The sequence below is a fragment of the Schistocerca gregaria genome, chromosome 6 (assembly GCF_023897955.1).
Source record: "Schistocerca gregaria isolate iqSchGreg1 chromosome 6, iqSchGreg1.2, whole genome shotgun sequence".
Lineage (NCBI taxonomy): Eukaryota > Metazoa > Arthropoda > Insecta > Orthoptera > Acrididae > Schistocerca > Schistocerca gregaria.
In genome coordinates, this window is record NC_064925.1 from 587,449,629 (window position 1) to 587,466,033 (window position 16,405).

Sequence of the window (16,405 nt, forward strand, 5' to 3'; positions counted from 1 at the left end):
ACATGAAAAGTAGTTTCCGATTTTGCCTTTCCGACCCCCAAGCTACGGAGATTCTTCCATAGAGTCGTGGGTTTCAGATCGCTGCATACAAGGGAGCGAGCGTGCCTGATTTTGGCATTGCGAATGCATTGTTTCACTCTGTTCCGTAGCTTTCTATATTCTTCGAAACGCTCGGTTTTCGGATCTGCCTTGAAACGCCTGTGGGCAGCATCATTATTAGTCATCCTTTGACGTAATTCAGCTGTCAGCCATGGAGCAGGAGATTTTCTTACACGGACTGTGTGCGCAGGTGCATGTTTGTCATAGAGGGCAAAGAGTTTATCACCAAGTTCATTAATTTTGCCGTCGACTGAAGGTTCTCTGATTATTTGATGCCATGAGATTTCTGAGCAATCGGCTGTTAGAGCGTCAAGGTCAATACTTTTCATGTTCCTACAAGTTATGTAACGCGTAAAGACAAAAATCGATAAATAAATTTGAATTGTACTGCTCCTTACTGGCTGTTACATCAACGAAGAATCTTCTTCTGTATTCTACTATGGTGCTTTTTGTGTCTCCGCATATCGCAGCACGCGACATAGCGTTGCACACGATAAATGTAACCGTTTCAGAGTGTAGAGCAGCCAATGCGACGATCTGACATAAACTCGATTCGATAGCAAATGACGAAAACGGGCCGATTTCTTATGTTTTTACTGCATATGAATATTTTTCACATACTACCGTACAACGTGGCTGCTAGTCCTCCCTGCATGCAAAATCTTAAGTTCCTAGCTCATGTCCAGTGCCCCAAAGCCGGCTAAAAAGTACAAAATCAATAACTTGAATTGCACTGCTTCTTACTGGCTAGTACATCAACTTAGAAGTTTCTTCTGTGTTCTACTATGGTGCTTTTAGTGTCTCCGCATTCCGCAGTACACGACATAGCTTTGCACACGACAAATGTAACCGTTTCAGAGAGAAGAGCGGCCAATGTGACCATTTGACATTAAGTCGATTCGATAGCAAATGACGAAAAGGGGCGGATTTGTTAGGTTTGTACTACATATGAACACTTTTCTCATTGTCCCCTGCAACGTGGCTGCTAGACCCTGCATGCAAAATCTTAAGGTCCTAGCTCATGTCCAAGGCTCCAAAGAAGGCTAAAAAGTAAAAAATCGATAACTAATCTTGAATTGTCCTGCTTCTTACTGGCTATTACATCAACTAAGAATCTTCTTGTGTTCTACTATAGTGCTTTTAGTGTCTCCGAATATCGCAGCACGCGTCATAGCCTTCCACACGATAAATGTAACCGTTTCAGAGAGTAGAGCTGCCAATGTGACGTTCTGTCAATAAATCGATTCGATAGCATATGACGAAAACGGGCGGATTTCTGAGGTTTTTTCTACATATAAATAGGTTTCAAATACTCCCGTGCGACGTGGCTGCTAGTCCTCCCTGCATGCAAAATCTTAAGTTCGTAGTTCATGTCCAAGCCCCAAAGCCGACTAAAGAGTCAAAATCGATAACTTGAATTTTACTGCTTCTTACTGGATATTACATCAACTTAGAAGCTTCTTCTGTGTTCTACTATGGTGCTTTTAGTGTCTCCGCATATCGCAGTACGCGACATAGCTTTGCACTCGATAAATGTAACCGTTTCAGAGAGAAGAGCGGCCAATGTGACCATCTGACATTAAATCGATTCGATCGCAAATGACGAAAACGGTCGGATTTGTTAGGTTTTTACTACATATGAACTCTTTTCTCATTGTCCCCTGCAACGTGGCTGCTAGACCTCCCTGCATGCAAAATCTTAATGTCCTAGCTCATGTCCAAGGCTCCAGAGAAGGCTAAAAAGTAAAAAAATCGATAACTATACTTGAATTTTACTGCTGCATACAGGCTATTACATCTACTTAGTAGCTTCTTCTGTGTTCTACTATGGTGCTATTAGTGTCTCCGCATATCGCAGCACGCGACATAGCCTTCCACACGATAAATGTAACCGTTTCAAAGTGTAGAGCGGCCAATGTGACGAACTGACATAAAGTCGATTCGATAGCAAATGACGAAACCTGGCGGACTTCTTAGGTTTTTACTACATATGATCACTTTTCACATTCTCCCGTGCAACGTGGCTGCTAGTCGTCCCTGCATGCAAAATGGTAAGGACCTAGCTGATATCCAAGGCACCAAAGAAGGCTAAAAAGTCAAAAATCGATAAATAAACTTAAATTGTACTGCTTCTTACTGGCTATTACATCAACTTAGAAGCTTCTTCTGTGTTCTACTATGGTGCTTTTAGTGTCTCCGCATATCGCAGCACACGACATAGCTTTGCCCACGATAAATGTAACCGTTTCAGAGAGAAGAGCGGCCATTGTGGCGATCTGGTATTTCGTCGATTCGATAGTAGATGCCGAAAACGGGAGGATTTCTTAAGTTTTTACTACATATGATCAGTTTTCACACATTCTCGTGTAACGTGGCTCCCAGACCTCGTTTCATGCAAAATCGTAACGTCGTCAGTCATATCCCTGGCGCCATAGGCGGCTAATAAGTCAATAATCGATAGCTAAAACTTGAATTGTACTGCTTCTTACTGGCCGATTACATCAACTTAGAGCCGGCCGCGGTGGTCAAGAAGTTCAGGCGCTCAGTCCGGAACCGCGGGACTGCTACGCTCGGAGGTTCGAATCCTGCTCGGGCATGGATGTGTTTAATGTCCTTAGGTTAGTTAGGTTTAAGGAGTTCTACGCTCTAGGGGACTGATGAAAACAGATGTTAAGTCCCATAGTGCTCAGAGCCATTTGAACCAATAACTTAGAAGCTTCTTCTGTGTTCTATGGAGTTGCTATTAGTGCCTCCGCATGCCGCAGCCAGGGACATAAGTTTCCAGACGATAAATGTAACTGTTTTATAGAGAAAAGCATCCAATGTGACGATATGTCATTACGTCGATTCGACGGCAATTGACGAAAACGGGACGATTTCTTAGGTTTTTACAACACATGAACACTTTTCCAATTCTATCGTGTAACGTGTCTTCCAGACTTCGTTTCATGCCAAATCTTAAGGTCGTCGGACATGTCTGAGGCACCAAAGCCGGATAATAAGTCAATAATCGATTACTAAAACTTGAATTTTACTGCTTCTTACTGGCTGATTACATCAACTTGTAAGTTTCTTCTGTGTTTTACTGTGTTGCTATTAGTGCCTCCGCATACCGCAGCACACAACGTAAGTTTGAAGACGATGAAGGTAACCGCTTCACAGAGAAATTTCAAATTCTGTGTCTGTGTCTATTGCCTGCTCATATTGTTTAAAGCAGGTTGCTCTAAATGCCCAGTGGATCTGATTCCATTGATACCTATTCTAAACAATCTCGGATTGGTAAAGACCAAGCTCTGCTTATACTTATAGTCTGGGAAGTTGACATATCTTAGACAGTAAAATATGATGGTTAAAGATGTCCACTGAGTATTCCCATATACACTGAAGTTAGCTTTGAACAACAAATTATTAATTGGCCACCTACTCTTCATTCAATAGCTACTAAGATCTTTCACTAGTGAAGGAGGTGACGACGTTGTTATGTCCACTAGAGGCTTCTGTAGTTTGCTGAAAATGATGTGATATAATTGTGCCTTGTGATTTTCTGTGGAGTTCCAGAGTAAGTTCTATACTGGTGCAGGACATTCATTCGTGCTGTTCTCATTCGAGGCAATCCTGGATTCTGAATCTCAAGCACCAGAGGATTATAAACAGCAATGCAACCTCTGTCTTCCTGGCTGTGCACTATTTCAAAGTGCTCTGGTTGACAGTCTCTTCTCATTGTGCAGTGCTTGTAGATTATTGTAAATGGATTATCTGCATTATTTAGAACATCTCATTCTAAACTTTCTAAAGAACAAGACTTTTCTGTCATGACCACTTTTTGTGTGAGGTGATAAATACCAGGAATTTGATTGCATTTTGAGAACCTTATGGTAACTAACATTATTGTCTATGTAAATTAATGGAACTAGATTTTTCCTGAGGTCAGCAGTTTTCCGAAGGTCGTCGTTTTTCCCGAGGTCGTCGTTTTTCCCGAGGTCGGCGTTTTTCCCCGAGGTCGGCGTTTTTCCCCGAGGTGGGCGTTTTTCCCCGAGGTCGGCGTTTTTTCCCAACAGCGGCGTTTTTCCCCGATGTCGGCGTTTTTCCACGATGTCGTCGTTTTTCCCCAAGGTCGGCGTTTTTCCACGATGTCGTCGTTTTTCCCAAGGTCGGCGTTTTTCCCCGAGGTCGGCGTTTTCCCCCGAGGTCGGCGTTTTTCCCCGAGGTCGGCGTTTTTCCCCGAGGTCGGCGTTTTTCCCCGAGGTCGGCGTTTTTGCCCCGAGGGCGGCGTTTTTCCCCGAGGTCGGCGTTTTTGCCCTAAGGTCGGCGTTTTTCCCCGAGGTGGGCGTTTTTCCCCGAGGTCGGCGTTTTTCCCCGAGGTCGGCGTTTTTCCCCGAGGTGGGCGTTTTTCCCCGAGGTCGGCGTTTTTTCCCAACAGCGGCGTTTTTCCCCGATGTCGGCGTTTTTCCACGATGTCGTCGTTTTTCCCCAAGGTCGGCGTTTTTCCACGATGTCGTCGTTTTTCCCAAGGTCGGCGTTTTTCCCCGAGATCGGCGTTTTCCCCCGAGGTCGGCGTTTTTCCCCGAGGTCGACGTTTTTTCCCGAGGTCTGCGTTTTTGCCCCGAGGTCGGATCAAAGATTTTTTTTCCCGAGGTCTAGAAATCTATCGATATATTGAAAATCCAAAGTATTGTCATGTATGTAGACTATACTGTTATGTCATGTCATCTTGAAACATTTATCCGACCACTAGATAATGGTATTTATCAAGATAGCGATATATTTCGTTATATCTATTTATTTCGATAATCGTTTTCTTAGGGGTACAGATTTATTTTGAGACGTCCATACTTTTCCCATTATCGATTCAATTCGATATATCGACTTACGTAGATGCGCACATTAAATCATGATATCGATTTATTTCGAGATATCTATCGATATTGAGGAGTCTATTTATTTCGAGATATCGATTGATTTAGAGTATCCTATTATATCGAGATATCGATTTATTTTGATATACCGACACAATTAAGGTTGTCTATATATTTCCAGGTATCGATATATTTCCATGTATTGGTGTACTACAGATATCGATTCTTATCGAGATATCGATATAATTCAAGGTACCTCCATATCTCTAGTAATCCATAAATTTCTAGATATCGCTATTTTGAGAGATATCTTTATATTACGTGGTACCAATATATTTCGAGATATCGATATATTTCTGTACCTCAATTTATCTCGATATGTCGACTAGCATCGAGATTTCAGTCTATATGGTAAGCCGAAATGCGTCTAGATGTCGATATACTTCGGGATATCGACTCATTTCGGTGTAGCGGTTGTTTGGAGGTGTCGATTTAATTCGAGGTTTCGATTTATTTCACAGTGTCGATTTATTTCGAGGTTGCGATTTTTCGAGGGTTGCGATTTATTTCGAGGTGGCGATTTACTTCGAGGTGGCGATTTATTTCGAGGTGTGGATTTATTTCGAGGTGTCGAAGTATTTCTAGGTGACGATATATTTCGATGTTACTTGTCGACTGCATCAGCTTAGAACCTATTTCGTACAGAGTGGTGCGACTGCATACCTCAGCAGGCGACATTGATATCCAGACGATGAATTTTACCGTTTCCGAGAGAAAAGCGTGCGATGTGATGAATTGGCACTACTTCATTATGAAAACAAATGACGAAAACGTGAGGTTTTCTTCGGTTTTTCTGCCACTGCTGCCAACTTTCAGCCCACCCCCTCCTCCCCTTCCCCAGTCGTGGCGATCAGCTTTTGTGATGGAAATGGACACAGGAAAGTAATAACGTTCCATGAAATCCCATTCTAGGGACGTTCAAGGGTAAATGTTCCAGACGGTTTATTTGCATTAAGACACGCATACTGCGCATCTACAATGTCACATCTGCCAGATCGTTTCTATTGTCAACAGTGGAAAACAAAACAGCGTACTGAAGAAGCCATAGTGAGACGCGGTTTTTGGTAGACGAAATAATAGGAATACTCTAGCCATTGATAATGATGATCTAATGAGAATTCTGTTATTGTTTTGAAAGATGCATTTAAATATGCATTGAACGTAGCTCCAAATTATCTTGAGAATTATAATTGCGGTATTATGAATCTACATTGGAGATTTTGTAATGCAAAACATTTCGATCTGAGAATACTTTACGTGATAGTACGGCATTGACCTTGTGTGTCATTAGGTTAAAGTTAATTTGCCGCCATTCACATAAAATTTATCCGCCATTAACATAAAATCTATTTTTCAGCGTACTGCAATAAGGACTCACTTCAGATGATTGGACAATTAAAGAGAACTCAAACCGTTATTTTAATAGTATTCGTAGGTCCATCGCAGCATTTACCGTGGACAGTCCCTGAGCCTAGACTGTCAGTTTTATGTAGGGAGTACTACTTTAAAAAAGCACTCCGTGTTCAGGTCACAAGTGGCCAATCAGGACCATCCGACCGCCACGTCATTCTCACTGAGGGTGGAGGAGGAGCTGGCTCTCCCACTCGTTGTGGTAGTTTCCTTTGACTGGAGCCGCTACTATTCGGACGAGTAGTTCCTCAATTGGCATCGGAAGGCTGAGTGCAACCCGAAAAATGCCAACAGCGCATAGCGGCCCATATGGTCACCCATCCAAGTGCCGACCACGCCCGAAACTGCTAAACTTCAGTTATCTGACGGGAACCGGTGTACCCACTGCGGCAAGGCCATTGCCCCTACCACTTTTTATGATATTTTTGATCATAGTTCAGGTCTGATGGCTGGGAAGAATGGACGTTTACCATGTTATGCACATTTATATTTTCACTACGTCGACACAGCTGGTCCAATTACGACCACAGGTGATGGTAGCCATAATGATCGTGCCAAGCATCCCGTGTACATTAGTTACACCCAAGTGTGTGGGCATCACAGCATTCGTGACATTTAAATTTGTTACTTCTTTGCTACTATATTCGCAATAAATTTTGCAGACAGTATCCGCATATGACGCTCAATGTACCTACAAAATTATATCATTGTACGACACATGTTTCGGGAGATACGTCATAAAAACTCAGGACAAGGCCAGACGCTGCATAGTACGGACGTGGACGCACAGCTCTAAATAAATGCCTGGTCAACACCAAGCTTTTCCGCTAGTCATCTATAAAGATAAAAAATCCCCAATATTGTCTACCAGCGTATTTTTGAAAAACCTTTATTTTGTCATCCATTTTTTTCCTGTAAAAATCGTAAAAGCCGTGCATCATTGTTTTTTTAAAAAGCGTTTCTTATTGTCATCTCTTTTTATGTATTTTAAACCATCTATCGCTTGTGTAACCTGTGGCTACAAGTCCATTCCCTTTATGGTGTAATCGAAATAATAAACAACGCAAAAAAGTGTGGGTCAATTTCTTCCTCATTTTTCGGAACTTCTGATAATAGTAAATCGTTGGCTCTTTGAGGGCGTGGTAGGTACATACAAGAGATTAGTGTAAGATTAGAATTTGGGTTAGATGCAGTGCCAGGAGGTTCTGTTTCTATCTGGCTAGCTTCAGAGTACTTCACCATCTACTAAGTGATGCGTTTCATTGTGAATGGTGTGTTCTGTGCTAGGTCTACCCTTTTACTGCACAATGCTGTTCCTTCGATGCTATTAAAACCAGGATGTTATCAAAATATATGCACAGTGGCAGACTGGAGTCTGCAGAAATATTTCCAGTGGTGGGGAGGGGGGAAGGCGCGTCGGGGCTGGAGTGCATGATTCTGAAACTGGCACTCTGTGTACAAATCAGCTGGTCAGTTACGAGGTGCATCAAGCTACAAGACCCTAACTCTATAAGCGCTACAACTGGTCAAAGCTAAGGTTTAGCAGTATTGTGGAGAATTCTTATCTGGAAGAGTATGAGTATACAGTAACGAATAAAAACTCTTTACTCCAGATTCCAGGGAGGGTTGGGGGCGATGGGTGAAAGTGCCCTTTTGCCTATCCTCCCCTCCCGACCTCCTCCCCTCCCCCTCCCCTTCACCCTCGCAGACGCCAATGGCTGGCCCGTTCATTTTGAGAACATCAGAGCTCCAGTAACCTTTCTGAGAAACTGTTCTTGTTGTCCTTGTGCGTCAATCTTACCTCTCAGAACACCAGTGGGAATGTTGGTTATCGCTGAAACAACTGGTTTTCGGCTCTTATCAGTTTCCCAACCCTTCTTTAAGCTAATTGTTAAAGCCCATCACAATACCAGTTCTTGTAATAACCGATTTTCAGTCTTTTATTTACATTATTTTCTCTAGTAAACGTAGAAATCAAACAAAGATTAAACAATTTTTACTTTCTCAGTTTCTTGATAAATGGAATCAAAATGTCAAATTAAATACCCTTATGATGACCTGCAGCCGTTCAGAACGAAATTAGAATTATATTAATACCGTCAGCTGCTCACGTGTGTCGATATATATCAACGGCGACAGGTGACAATGTGTGCACGTCTGGGACTCGAACCCGGGATCTCCTGCTTACATGGCAGGTGCTCTGCCCATCTGAGCCACCGAGGGCACAGACGATAGTGTGACTGCAGGTACTATCTCGCGCACGCCTCCCGCGAGACTCACATTCTCACCTTGCATGTCCACACACTACATTCGTAGTGTCCCACACCGACACACTCATTACTCGTGGAACACATTCTTACCAAGTCCAGTTCGGGGAATACGTGTGCATCTTCACAGAAGAAGGTCATGGCTGGTATTGCCAGAACCATATACTTATATTGATATGGACATGTCTTCCACGAGGAATGAGTGTGTTGGAGTGGGACTCTACGACTGTAGTGTATGGACATTCAAGGTGAGAATGTGAGTCTCGCAGGAGGCGTGCGCGAGATAGTCCCTGCAGTCGAACCATACACTGTGTCCTCTGTGCCTCAGATGGATAGAGCGTCTGTCATTTTAGCAAGAGATCCCGGGTTCGAGTCCCGGTCGCGGCACACATTTTCACTTGTCCACGTTGATATTTATCAACGCCCGCGAGCAACTGACGGTATTAATATAATTCTAATTTCTTTAAATTAAATAGTCAAATAAAACTTTGTCCGATCTTCGCTGCTGGCGAGTGCTTCTATACTACAGAAAACTGGCAATATTATCCTACTGATTATAGTTTTTAGAAGCTCTGCTCAAAAATTATATTGTAATCGGTTATCACAGCACTATGCAGGCATTACGTATAGTCCAGCGATAAAGAGTGAAAACTGCGGCAGGAGAACTCTCTTTTTCGTTTTAATTTCTCTGTTTTTAAGGGCTAAAAGCAGATAACGGCATACTACGTAGACACAGCAGCACATCAGGCACTTTCTACTTTTATCCAGAACTATGAATGATTTGTTAAATTTTAACTTTTTTCCTTGTATGATGTCGCAAGTCGACCAAATCTAACTTTGTTCTTCACTCGTACCGCATATCGTAAAATACTTCCAGACTTCCAGATGGTGCCATTCTATGTTACAACTGACGTTCGACAACAGCGAGAAACTGTGTCCAGTCTCGCGCTCTGCTTGTATAACAGGCACAGTATTGTCTCGGCAATGTTGGACCAATCCATTTGTTGCTCGTTTCTATCAGCAGTGTTATTAAAGTGGCATACATAACTTTTCCCATTTTTTTCTGTAATAACGCCGTATTTCAGTGCTATGGAAATCTTACGAATAAAAATTACTCGTCTTTTTTTAAAAAGGTTTATTTGAAAACTAAAAATTTTACTACGACATCTGTGGCTAATTGATATATCTGTTTTTACGTGGTTATCAGGAAAAAATGAAAAGATACTTGTTATAACCGAGAGCAAACAAATACTGAAAGACATCGGTTATTCAGAACTAAAATACCCATGTCGTTTTAACTGATCGGTTTTTCTATCTATAAACTGCAGTGTCGCCATAGAAAAGTGTGTCGCTCCATCAATGTCCATAGCAACTTTGAGATATGTGTTTATGCGCAATATCGGCAAATGGAAACACGAAGAGGTAATAAGCACCTGAGCGATAGAATTTATTTCACAGTCAGAAAAGTCGAGTGACAGGCAAGACTGAATCACTGTAATAGAAATTATATGGAAAGCTGTTTAAAGGAAAATTTCCAGTTCTTTCGTGGATTCCAAAATTGAAGCAAATTCCGGGACACCAAGGTGACATAGTCTTATACGGATAGTATTCCATGACTAACGTAATTGGCCCATATACTGTACTGGTATACGGATAATATTACACGACTAACGTAATTTACCTGAAATAATTTACAAACATGTTACTGTAACATTCGCTACTACTCATTACGCTAATTCACCTTCAGCCATTAAGCGCAAATCTCAGTTATGATACGTGCGCCAAACAAAAATTTATCAACCTAGTAACTCAAGACAACTACAAACGATCATTGTGTGCAAAATAAATAGAACAGTTCATAAGAAGAACATGACGGGTTTGAATCATTCCCACCGCAAAGGATGAAAAATTCAGGCTCGCACACAAGACCACTTGATAACTAACCAGAAATTCAGATTAGTTGTAGCTTCGGTGACAATCGCCTTTTTTACATTTTCCCCGTAAACTAGATAATTATGAAACGTAAGCAACTACTGTAAAATATCTGCGGCAACGACCTTGCCGCGGAGGTTGCATCGGTTCACGTGGGATCACCGAAGTTAAGTGCGTTGTCGGGCGTTGAAGGCACTTGGATGGGTGATCATCCAGGCCGCCATGCGCTCTTGCCATTTCTTGGGGTGCACTCAGCCTCATGATGCCAATCGAGGAGCTACTCGACCCAATAGTAGCGGCTCCGGTCAAAAAATACCAACATAACGACCGGGAGAGCAGTGTGCTGACCCCCGCCCCTCCTGTTCGCATCCTCCACGGATGATGACACGGCGGTCGGATGGTGCTGTCCCAGTAGGTCACTCGTGGCCTGAAGACGGAGTGCTTACAAAGCAAACTACTCTCCAGTGGATGGTCGTACTACTGAGACCTTGATGCCTGGCATCAATAACAGATGGCAGCACAAGAGGTTGGCTTACGCCTACTGCCGAATTTTGCGATCTGTCGTAAGCCTGCGTAAGCACGTAGGGCCTTCCGTCTTAAGTGCAAGCATATCCATTGCGTTTTCTGTCAAGTGACTTGAGTGGAATATTTCATTATTTCTGAAATTTTATAGAAATGTTTTTCGTTGTATATCCTCACCATCGGTACTGAATTTACTGTAAAATTACTTGCTCACTTTTCGGAACTTCCGTTCATAGTAAATCGATACTATTTGAAGCCGTGGTAGACACGAGTCTAGTGTGCTTCACCTTCAAAACCTTCTGTGTCAGTCTCGGTTAATATGTCGCTGATTTCACAACGAACAGTTCGTTGTCTACTGAGTATACTGTCTGTTGGACGACACTATCCCTCCCACGCTGCTAAATGGATGTCGTCGGCAAAATATGACTGCAGTGGAACAAGGGCGTCTGCAGAAATTTCCCCAGGAGGTGGTGGTGGCATTGGTAGTGGTGTGTGTGTGTGTGTGTGTGTGTGTGTGTGTGTGTGTGTGTGTGTGTGTGTGTGTGTGTGTGGAGGACTATTACTATGAAACTCACACAGTCCAGACCGCCAAGGAAAATAAACCTTGAGATTTGGAAAGAGTGTTGATCTTATACCGCTTATACTGCATATTTCAAAATTCCACCTCTAAGGGGGAGACGCAGGACATGAAAGGATTTCTGAATCATGTAGCTATTAAGGTAATTTTGAAGCTAGGCATACGAACATTTGTATCTGGTTTCTAGGTCAGAAATAAAGAAATATGTGTTCCAGTATCTTTGGGAATTTAACCTCTATGAGGTGAAATAGTGGATGAACATTTTATTTTGAGATAAATAATTATGGAAGAACTATGAAAGTATTTTTAAGGCTACATCTACGAAAATTGGTATTTGACTTCAAGGCTACAAATAAGAAAATACGTGTTTCGGTGTTTTTGGAAGTTCAACCCCTAAGGGGATGAAATAGAGCGAGCTGGTGCGTTTCTGGCGCCAGTTTCCGTCGATCGTTGTTTCGATCTTTGAGTCGCGGTCCAGAGGACACTGCTCCCTAAGCGACTGTAGTAGTTCTCTGTGCAGCCCAACATCGGGCTTACCACGCTTACACTGGACACAGTTGCCAACAAATCGCCTGCCATCGCGATATAGGTTGGACCAAAACATGTATTCCTGAACTCGGTTCAAGGTCTTGAAGAACCCCAAATGACCCCCGTCCGCCGACTCGTGGAAATATCTGAGTGCCATGCTAACTCGTTCCTGTGGAATACAGACCTTCACTTGGCCACGGTTGGCTCCCCCTTTACACAAGAGGCCCGCACGAAGGCAACAGCAAGTGACGACGTCGCCATCCACAAACTGCTGCATATTCGGTCCCCATCCGGCGTCCTCGGCCTGTTTGCCGGCTAAGTCGAAGAAGAAGCCGGGTGTCTCGGAGAGAAGGAAATTCACCCCCAGATCCGGCTCCACGTTTCTGAAAATGGTTCATTATGAAAGCATTATGAAAGCATATCTGACAATTCGTATTCGGCTAATCTGTTACAATTTTTAAAAACTACGTGTTTCACTGGTTTTTAACTTCGAGCATAAGGGGATGAAAATTTTAATGAAATATTTATTGCGTTATATTAAAATATTTTAAATCTGCATCTACGAAAACCGGTATTTCACTTCTCAATTAGATATAAAGAAATATGCGTTATACAAACAAGAATACAAACGGCTTGATTAACAAAAACCTTGGACCCCAGCTGTCAGCATTGCTTTTTGGTCATTCAGCAAAAGACCATGCTTCAACGGCGTTAAGTTTAGAAAAGTTTAGAAAGTGTTGCAGTTTATAAAAGACATAAAAAAAACGATAAAAGAAAAAATGCTTTGCAGACCATGAACGGTCTAAGTAAGTAAAGAAGCGGATGATAAGCTAGCTCTTTATGCAAATAAGTTGGTCAGTTTAAGTTCCGAGACATGTCATGCAGCAGGAACGGAATCCTATAGTTGCTACGATTGGCTAAAGGAAAAGTTTTGCAGAATCACGCGAAATCACTTCTGCAAGTGGCTGAGAATCTCGTAATGAATAAAAATTCTGTACTGAGAATTCCAAGGTGGGAGAGGCGAGATTCCTCCCCCCCCCCTTCCCCCTTCTCAGAATCCTATCCTTCTTTACCTACAGCAAAAAATAAATAAATAAATAAAACTAGAGAAATTTCTACTGTGAAACTATTTGCATACAAGAGAACGGCCATTAAAATTTAACTCTTCAAAGTTTTAAGCCCTGCCCCGTTCGAAAATTCAATTTCTTTGTAGTTGCATTTTTTAAAGGTGTACTTGTCTAGACTCCTGGAACGGAAAGGTTTTTTTTTTTTTTTAATCCGTGCTTTACAAAAGTTTCTACAGTCCATTGTTTGAAGCAGTGTCACGGCTGCCATGAGCCGCGCGGGGTACCCGCCATGTGTCCAACGCCTTGTCACGGTTCGCGCGGCTCCCCCCGTTGGAGGTTCGAGTCCTCCCTCGGGCATGGTTGTGTGTGTGTTGTCCTTAGCATAAGTTACTGTAAGTAGTGTGCAAACATACGGACTGATGGTTCAAATGGCTCTGAGCACTTTGGGACTTAACATCTGAGGTCATCAGTTTCCTAGAACTTAGAACGACTTAAACGTAACTAAATTAAGGACATCACACACATCCATGCTCGAGGCAGGATTTGAACCTGCGACCGTAGCGGTCGCGTGGCTCCCGACTGAAGTGCCTACAACCGCTCGGCCACATCGTCCGGTCTATCATGTATTCTAGAAGAGCTGCACGGTCGTCAGTGGCGCCTGTTCTTTCTAGAACAGTTACTATCTTCATATCTATGGTTAAACGTCACCCAGCCATTGACCTTCGTCTGTGCGAATGCGCACAGGCTACCGGAAATCTTACGGGAATCGTCACCTTAGTGTGAGCCAGTAATGAGTGGATGGACAAATACGTATTAAGTACATTACGTAATCGGATTGTGGGCGGTTCGGGGTGTGAGTCTCACGGGAAGCGTGCGAGGGATAAATTCCTGCAGTCGTGCTGTTCATTTGTGCCCTCGATAGCTCAGATGGATTGAGCGTCTGCCTTGTAAGCAGGAGATCCTGGGTTCGAGTCCCAGTAGCGGCACACTTTTCAGCTGTCCCCATCGAAGTATATCAACAACACCTGTCGGCAGCTGAGGGTTTCAATTAATTATCAGTTGTGTAGGTGATTCGATGAACCCTTTGCCAGGCACTTAAATGTGTTTTGCAGGGTATCCATATAGATGTAGATGATAACTCGTCCCGTGTCGCACGTGCTCAAAAGGATTCATACTGCAGAATGCATGCAAACATACTCACCGAAAATACGGACGAATATCAAGTGCAGGCTGCCGAGTGCTGCATATCCAGCCTAGACAGATCGGCTTTTCCTGCCAAGAAGAACAGGAAGTTGCTGTCTAGGAACAATCAGAGGTAGAGGAAGGGCTGATAAATACTCCTTGAATTGCAGACTAAACGTAAATAACGAAAATTCATTTTTGGTAAAAATTGGTCAAAACATAATCGTTTGCCTTCCGTATTGGATTAGCTGTGTTGAATATTGAAAGTCTGACTTCAGATTCGTTTTCAGCGACATTAAGAATATATGTGTAACACTCAGTTCATGCAAATCGAAGTAATAATATAACTAAATGTTTTCCCTAAACTTTGAACACTTTTTTTTCGAGTAACGATTTTCTCAGAACGGCATGCAGCATAAATTAAAAGTGGTTCGATCTCTTAACTTCTACCTCTGACCCCTAAATGTAAACACTTTTCTTAGAAACTTATAGCTATAATATGACATTTGTTAATATTAACTAATTTTTGTGTAGGCATAAGGAGTGAAACAAACCCCTCAAAATCGAACTCAAAGTTCGAATTAGCACTGTATCGTTAAATTTAAGGTTGTTTCATTGCGGTTAGGTATGCGCTCCCATTAATTTTATGTATTATCGACTGATGTTATCCATTTTCAAGTTCAGAGAAATAATGTAGTATCAACTGATGTTACCCATTTTTGAATTCAGGTAACATCTGAGGTGCCACACTGCACGCACTCTGCGTACTCCAGTCTCGCAAGCCCTTGATCAAATCATAATTACGGGCACCATTTTTTATTGAAAATCTAAAATTAAGCTCATAGTATTGTCACTCGTAATTCCCAAACAGATCGTTCGAATGTATTTTCATTGTCTCAAAAAAAATTTCAAATTTACCCTTTTTTGCTCATTTGTATGAGAACCTGGCCGTAACGCCGGAATATAGTCACTAGATTTTTTTTCAGAGACGCTGTACGTTCGCGAGAAGACTTTCGTTCTGCGCGTGTCGAAGGACATTCCTCAGATATTACTGTGTGTGTGCTACTCAGTCGTGCCATTTAAGTGTACATCTTTGCATAGTTTTCCTTTCACGATGTAAACAGTGTTCCGCTCAGTTGCTAACTGGCCAGTGAGTGGTTCCGAAGGTGTCGGATTTGCGGTGCGTTCGGTCTGCTAGGACAACAGCAGACTGGCGTGGTGCGATGGCAGAAGCAGACACTGAGGGAGCTAGCTGCTGGGACGCCAGCGAACAATTTATGCCAAGTAAGACGAAGAGGACTATTCTAAAATTACGAGCCGTCTAAAAAGTGTTTACCATTGGTAAATCTTGCTGTTGAGTCTGACAAAACTGACAGTTTTTCCTAGAGATACAGGAAATCCCCCCACCCCCACTCAATGAATATTTGGTTGTGATGACAGGCCGATTGGTAGTGTAGCCCGAGATCTAAGTTAGGTTGGAAGGTGGTAATTTGATTGAGAGTTGTTTACGCCAACGATTATGAATGCCGACTAAACTTTGTGCGAGCAGATTGCCCTGTAGCGTAGCCTAGTGTTTCCGTCCGCGCCACATTTAACACACTTTCTCTAACTGTGTACAAAAGTCTCACAACAGCCACGATAACTACGTTTCTGGTGGGGGGAGGGTAGAGTCCACTATGTAACTTTCACGGCAAATTTTAGTAACCGCATAAACTAACCGAAATAGAAGCGTCATTTTAACTATATTTCCTTTTGTGGGAAAATAATGGTTCTCCTCTTTTGGCAGCAACTGTAATATGTAGGCGACTTATTAGTTTTTTTTAAACTCTGAATCATGATCTCAATAGACGCAGTGCTTTTTTTACGTTACTTGATTTGTGGTCTATAGTAAACAATGCAACGAAT

At 42.5% G+C, this 16,405-nt stretch overlaps 1 non-coding gene across 1 annotated transcript; it reads left to right on the forward strand.

Moving 5' to 3' along the window:
• The first annotated feature begins 14,229 nt into the window (after positions 1 to 14,229).
• Positions 14,230 to 14,304, forward strand: Trnat-ugu (transfer RNA threonine (anticodon UGU)). The gene has a single exon. It is a non-coding gene; the product is annotated as a tRNA-Thr (tRNA).
• Positions 14,305 to 16,405: the final 2,101 nt, after the last annotated feature.